This window comes from Mustela nigripes, chromosome 2 (genome assembly GCF_022355385.1).
Source record: "Mustela nigripes isolate SB6536 chromosome 2, MUSNIG.SB6536, whole genome shotgun sequence".
Taxonomy (NCBI): domain Eukaryota; kingdom Metazoa; phylum Chordata; class Mammalia; order Carnivora; family Mustelidae; genus Mustela; species Mustela nigripes.
In genome coordinates, this window is record NC_081558.1 from 176436977 (window position 1) to 176444392 (window position 7416).

General features: G+C 39.8%; 1 pseudogene; it reads left to right on the forward strand.

Annotated features, from left to right (window-relative positions):
• The first annotated feature begins 3530 nt into the window (after positions 1 to 3530).
• Positions 3531 to 5159, forward strand: LOC132010600 (protein NDRG4-like; annotated as a pseudogene).
• Positions 5160 to 7416: the final 2257 nt, after the last annotated feature.

Sequence of the window (7416 nt, forward strand, 5' to 3'; positions counted from 1 at the left end):
TTAGGAAGTAGATGATATTTCTTTATTGCTGAATCACACTAGAGACAAGTAGAAGCTATTCTTCAATATTTGCATCAGGTGTCAAATAGCCTGAATTATTAGTTATCACAATTAGTTTACTTGAAATGCAAATATTTTTCTCCACCAGCATTTTTGTAAGAACTTGAAATTTATCTAGAAAGAATTAACTACCGTTTGGTATTTAAAGAATGCTAAACCATTTTTAGAATTATGGGACCACAAGATCTGAACGATTAAGGATAACTATTCTGAAAAAAAAGAACATCTCAATTGACTAACAAATTCAGAGTTTACCAATATTTCAGAAAGAAACCGCATATAATCCAAAATAATCAGATACTCAATATCAAGATGGGATTCCTTAATATAGTTGGGGGTTTTCCCTGAAATACACTGTGAAGCTTGCTCAGACTCTATTCCTTTTTTAATATTCAAGGATATTACTGTTTATTATTATTACTGTTAAATATTTCTGTTTATTACCTATGTCTTGGAATCCATAAGTATTTATAATAAACTATTCTCTGGTATACCATGTAGAAGCTGAAAGGCACTATAAATAGTATCACTACAAAAGCATAAAAACCTCAGGCTTCAGGAAAACAAACAAAAACAAAGATTCCTGATAAAAATCTTTCTTTCTCCTCCCATCAAATGTTTTAATTACCACTTTCTAGTCTGAATTATTTAAAACCTTATCTAGAATAGATTGCAATTCTTTCTTCTTATCTATCTATCCACCATCTATTATTTGTCATCTATCTATTCATCCATCATCTATCAATATTAATTTGTTATAGGATGGATTTACATATTTTTCTCCCTTCCAATTTAAAGGTATCGCTGCCTGAAGTAAGATCTATTCCCAGATTCTTCCATTACATGAGTCAACAACCCTTTCAGATAATAGATGTCATTGTAGATACACATACTTTCTGCTATTTTACAACAAAAAGAATACCACTGTGTAAAATTATACTGGATATTTCAGTCCAGTGATAGAGCACTATCTTTTCTAACACTTAGCCTTGTGAAAAATGTTATACTGCTCAGGAAAAACAAATTTTTCAGGAGATCAACGTCTGTAACGTGAAAACCTGATTAATTTTTTTTATTATTATCAATAGCAACAGTTCTTTCCAGTTTTGCCTCTGCCAAATTTATTTTTTGCATCCTCCAAAGATTGTTCTTATCTCACTGTAGATATTTACTGAAATATTATGTATTCTGTGGCCTGGGTTAAAATAATCATGCTATCCATATATTTTAGAGGTTCAAGTTTTTCAATTACTCTTTCTGGCTAAAAAATTACACAATATTTCATATTATTTAAAAATAAATAGTTCATTACATTAAAAACGCCAGTCAGAGTAATTAGGAAATATTTCTCTGTTTCATTAGTCCACACAGAATAATAAACTATAAAGGAAAACATACTGAATTGGCATCCCCACTTTTAATTCAGACCCTCAGAGCAAACAAACTATGAACTCCTATAAAGAAGGAATAGAAAAGTGGTTTGGTTTAGTAGATGGTCTAGGAATTCATCTTAGTATGGGAACTATAATAATTTGGAAAAATAGCTTCAGCAACCCTTACAGTAACAATTTAGATCCAAGAAAAGCAGGGTGTTACAAAGTCTTCAGAGACGGCCAAACTGCCTTGTTTAAGATAAAGAGAGAAAATGTCTTTATTGTTGTGAAGAGGGTGGAGCAAGATGAAAGATCATAGCACTGAGAAGAAAAGACAGAGTGAGATGATCTCAGGGGGAGATACTTCTTAAGTGCTGCTCTAGACTGAATATGCATCCCCCAATTCATACACTGAAATCTTGTTTGGAGGTGGAGCCTGTGAAAAGCGATGTGGTTATGAGGGTAGAACCCTCATGAATGGATTCAATGCTCTTATGATAGAGATCCCAGGAGCTCTTCCCACCAGTGAGGATACAGCAAGAAGTCAGTGGTTTATGGATCAGGAGATGACCCTCACCAGATGCTGAATCTCCTGCCATCCTCATCTCGGACTTCCCAGCCTACAGATCTGCAAGACATACCTTTCTGTTGTTTATGAGGCATTCAGTCTTTGATACTGTTATAGCAGCCCAAACCTAAATATCCACCAACAAATAAATGGATAAACAAGATATGGCATATGGGCACAAGAGAAAGTTATTCAGACTTAAAAAGGACTAAAATTCTGACATGTTACATATGCTAAATGACATTATGACATTATGCTAAATGAAACAAACCAGATACCAAGGGGCAAATACTGTAGACTTTCTCTTATCTGAGGTACCTGGAATAGTCAAATCCATAAAGTGGAATAGTGGTTGCCAGGAACTGAAGGAAGACAAAAATGAGGAGTTAATTTTACAGTTAAACGGGTACAAAGTTTGAGTTTGAGAAAATGGTTAAGCTCTGGATGATGGATGGTGGTGATAGCTGCACAGGATTATGAATCTACTTAGTGCTACTGACTTAAAAACAGTTAAAATGGTAACTTTTGTGTGATGTCTATTTTATCACAATGAAACATATTTTTTGGAAGTCAACAATGGCGGGAAAGAGATTTTCAAGAATTAGGATGTCTTTATTTCCATTTGAAGTTGTTTGTTATACAAACCTCACTGCTTTCTACCACTAAAGTCTTTAGAAAAATAATATTCACGTTGTAAAATTTTTTAGGCTAATGTTGATCAGTGTGGTTCAGCATATATGGAATCAGAAGCCCAAGAGGCAGAGAAGACTGAAAATGTAAGTCCCGTGGGAACTTGCATTAGAAAGAATTTTGGACTTTGTAAATCATGCTATTGGGACACATAAGGTAAACTTGTATCCCTGAGATGCAGAAGAGGTCCCCAACTGACATATGCATGACCTTCCCAAAGAAAAGGCCAAAAAAATACTGTGTTTAAACTCTATGAAGTAAGAGGTGCCTATAAAAGAGTTTTATGCTCCATAGGTAGAAGACTTGAGGACCATTTCTTGCTTTGTCCAAGAGGATGCAGCCAACTAAAAACAAAATCATTAACAAAAACTATATTCTTCAAACTCCCTTTGACCCCGCCTCTCCAGATAGATATACTCTGAAGATATTGTATAAGTTTTATTTCTCATTTTAATTAAGATAATCACAAATGTCGTTATATTTACATATAATAAAAATAATACATGAAATATTACTTGTTTACTCTTGAGACATCCAAGTTTTCTTTGGAATATCACTTTTATTAAATATAAACATGTTACCCAAGTTAGTGACCCATGTAGGGTATTAGCGCTTCAGTATCAGCTGTTCTGAGAGGCAGCAGAGCAGAGGAGCTAAGAGTTTTGACAAAACTAGACGAATATTCTGTGGTCTGGGAAAAATCACTTATACCTTTTCGCTTAAAAGACTGCTAGGAACACAGAGCCATCGCCTCCCCCTCGCACTGCCCCCTCCCTGTGGAACCTGGTGATTCAGGCCTTCTTTTATCCTTCCTGGTAGAGGCAGAGTGCCTTCTGGTAAAGTGCTGGGATGGGGAACACGATATTGGGAAGCCTTATCACCTCTGCACGTGGTGATCTGGGTCTCCCCCAAGGGAAACCACCCTACCATCTTCACCACCCAGGACGTGGGCCTCAATCACATAACTTGTGACCCAACACTTTCTTCAACTTTGAGGACATGCAGGAGGTCACCCAGCACTCTGGTGTCCCACAGGGATGACCCTGGTCAGCAGGTGGGGGCTCACTCTTTCTGCAGGGGTACCAGTACCCTTCCAAGGAGCAGCTGACTGCCATGCTCCCTAGGCACAGTATTTTGGGTTCAAGTACATAATTGGATTCCAAGTGGGATCCAGAGCCTATGTGCTGGCCAACTTGGCATTCATCTTCCCCAGCCTGGTGGAGGAGCTGGTGCTGATGAACCCTGATCCTAACAGCAAGGACTAGACTGATTGCATAGCCACCAAGCTCTCTGGCCTGACCTGCACTTTTTATTTTTTTCCATTTTATTTTATTTTATTTCTTTTCAGTGTTCCAGCATTCATTGTTTATGCACCATACCCAGTGCCCCATGTAATATGTGCTCTTCTTAATGTCCACCACCAGGTTCACCCAACCCCACAACCCACTCCCCTCCAAAACCCTCAGTTTGTTTCTAAGAGTCCACAGTCTCTCATAGTTTGTCTCCCTCTCCAATTTACCCCAACTCACTTCTCTCCATCTCCCAATGTCCTCCGTGTTATTCCTTATGCTCCACAAGTAAGTGGAACCATATTATAACTGACTCTCTCTGCTTGACCTATTTCACTCAGCATAATCTCATCCAGTCCCACCCATATTGATACAAAAGTTGAGTATTCATCCTTTCTGATGGAGGCATAATACTCCATTGTATATATGGACCATATCTTCTTTATCCATTCATCAGTTGAAGGGCATCTTCCACAGTTTGGCAACTGTGGCCATTGTTGCTATGAACATTGGGGTACAGATGGCCCTTCTTTTCACTTCTTTTCATCTGTATCTTTGGGGTAAATACCCAGTAGTCCAATTGCAGTCAATCTGCACTTTAACTGACACAGTGTTATCCCACCTCTTCCTCCAGGAGGAGCTCGTGAACAATACAGAGCAGGTTCAGAGTTACTGGCAGCAGATTGGAACATAGGGAGCCAACTCACAGCTCTTCTGGAACACGTACAACAACTACAGAGACCTGGACATTAACCTGCCTGGGGCAGTGCCCAATGCCAACAACACTCTCTGCCTGGTGATGCTGGTGGTTGGTGCCAGCTGAGGATGGGTGGTGGAGTGCAACTCCAAACCAGATCCAACCACCACATCCTTTCTAGGTGGCAAATTCTAAGGGGCTTCCCCAGGTCACATAGTCAGAAAAGCTGACTGAGGCCTTCAAATACTTCCTGCAAGGTATAGGTTACATCCCCTTGGCCAGCAGGACCAGGCTTGCCTGCATCTCTAACTGGTGCCAGCTCGGTGGAAGGCAGCCACCTCCTGGCCTGGATCCACTCAGAGAGTGGTGAGTGGCTGGGCCCAATCAGTCACACCATGGAGTTGTCCTGTTGGAGCTCTTCACACAGCAAAGACACCCACCTGCCCCTGTTCATAGACTGCAGTCCTCCTCATTTTGCCTAGCTGAGCCAAGGCCTTGTGGTAGAAAGTTGCCTGATCCTCCGTCCCCATGGAAACCTGACAAGGGGTTTGAGGCTAAATGCTGGGATAGCCCATGAGGGTTGAACACACTGCCTGAGAATTTCATGGTGTCTACCTTTGGAAGCCAGTATGTGGCTGAGACTGTGTTGCCTAAGAGTCCCAGTAGATCTCCATTTTTGCCCCCAGGTTCCATGGACTATAACCTAAATAGAAGCAGTGTGTCCAAGGCCACTAGAAACATGGTGTTGCTCAGGAGTGTTCTGATCAAGCTATGCCAACATCTTATGATTCTAAGAAAGAATACAGTTTATCTGGAGAGATATGATCCAAGGTAGTGTGACTTCTGCAGCCCTGCATCACCATCTCAGGACTAATGGAGTAGCTTGGATTGGGGCTTGCGGGTCCTGGGGTAAGAAGTGAAGATTCCTGAGGTGAACATGGACCGGGCTGAGGAGAAAGGCTCTCCAGGTACCCGGGTCCTCTCCTTTTACCTGAAGCCCAGGACTGTGCCATACACTTCCTGCCCACGCATATTATCAGGGAGAATCTCCTGACCCAGAAACCAGAGCCATTTTTCTTGGAGCCTAAATCAATTGCCACAGACCCTAAAACAATTGAAAGAGGGGAGAAAGCAATAAAAACTCCAGGGCTAAGGTGGGGGGCAGCTGTGTGGGGACTGTTCTGAGACTGAGAGGACTCCTGCATCCACATTTCTTTTGCACATATCGCTCCCTTCTAGAATCTTAGGTCATTACTAGACTGTTCTAGAGCTTGCTGGAATATTAGTCTGTCCCCAATTGTCTTCACTCACGTGCTTCCTTTGAACATAGAATGTGACTGTTTATAAAGCTGGTAAATTACTCTTTACTATAGGTAGTGCTGCAAATATTTAATTTGTTTTTTTCTGTGTTCTTTCAGATGAGATATCTATAAATATAGGTATATCAGGTTCTCCTGCATGTGGTTTTTCCATCAGAGGTTGTCTCTTTGGTCAAGGTGAACTTTTAATGGAGTTCATTATTTTCCTCTCTGTATGAAATGAAGAACCTACTTTTGTGTATTCTGGTGGCTAATGTCATGAAACTATGAGATGACAAAATGTAAAATAAATAACAATGCTTGTCAAAGTAAAAAAAAAGGATTGCTATGGGTATAAAAGGGGTTTGAAAATATTGAGTCTCATCTCTTATTCAGTTTCACAATAAATTGTTATAACTATTACTGTTTATAATCTGCTACATCTAATTTTAAAGCACCTTGCAGAATTAGAGAACCGAAAAATACTTACTGACAATTTATTGATTATATTAATTTCCTGTTGCTCTTGAAATCAATTACCCCAAATTTTAAAGTTTAAACCAACACAAACTTAGCATTTTGAAGTTCTATAGGTTAGAGGTCTAATATAGATCCCATTGGGCTAAAATGTTGTTGGCAGAGCGATATTCCTTACTGATGTCTCCAGGGGAGAGACTCTTTGAGCTACTGGAGGGTGCCCTCATTTCTTGGCTCACGGCTCCTTCCTCCATCTTCAAAAGAACAACCAGCGATAATGTGTCTGTCTGATCTTTATTCCTTCATCACATCTCCCTCTGACTCTGAACTCCCTCTGACTCTGAACTCAGTCCAATAATAAGGACCCATGTGATTCAATTGGACTCACTTGAATAATATGAGATTATCTTCACATCTCAAGGTTTATACCTTTTTTTTTTTTTTAAGATTTTATTTTCAAGTTATCGCTACACCCAGCATGGGACTTGGACTCAAAACACCGAGATCCAGAGTCACATGCTCCACCAACAGAGCCAGCTATGCACCCCTAAAGGTTCATAGATTTCATCATATCTGCAAAGTCCTTTTTGCCATGTAAGGTAACACAGTCCCATGTTCTGGGGATTAGGGCATGGACTTATTTGGAGGACCGTTACTCTGCCTGACACATTGACATAATGCTGAGATGATTTTAAACTGTGATTTCTTTCCTTGGAGATCCCAACACAGAACATGGGAGTTGTAAGACGCCATTCAATATATTGACTATATCCCATGTGAGTCACCTATTTTAGGGAAAATGATGGTAGAACATAATCAACTGACCAAGTAGGGAATCCATTATTTTAGGTATCTTTCCTATGCCCTAATCAGAAAGGTACTGCAATTAGTCAGCTTCCCACTGGGCACAATCCTAGCTGACTCTCAGTATGTTTAAGGCTGATTATAATACCTATAATGCATA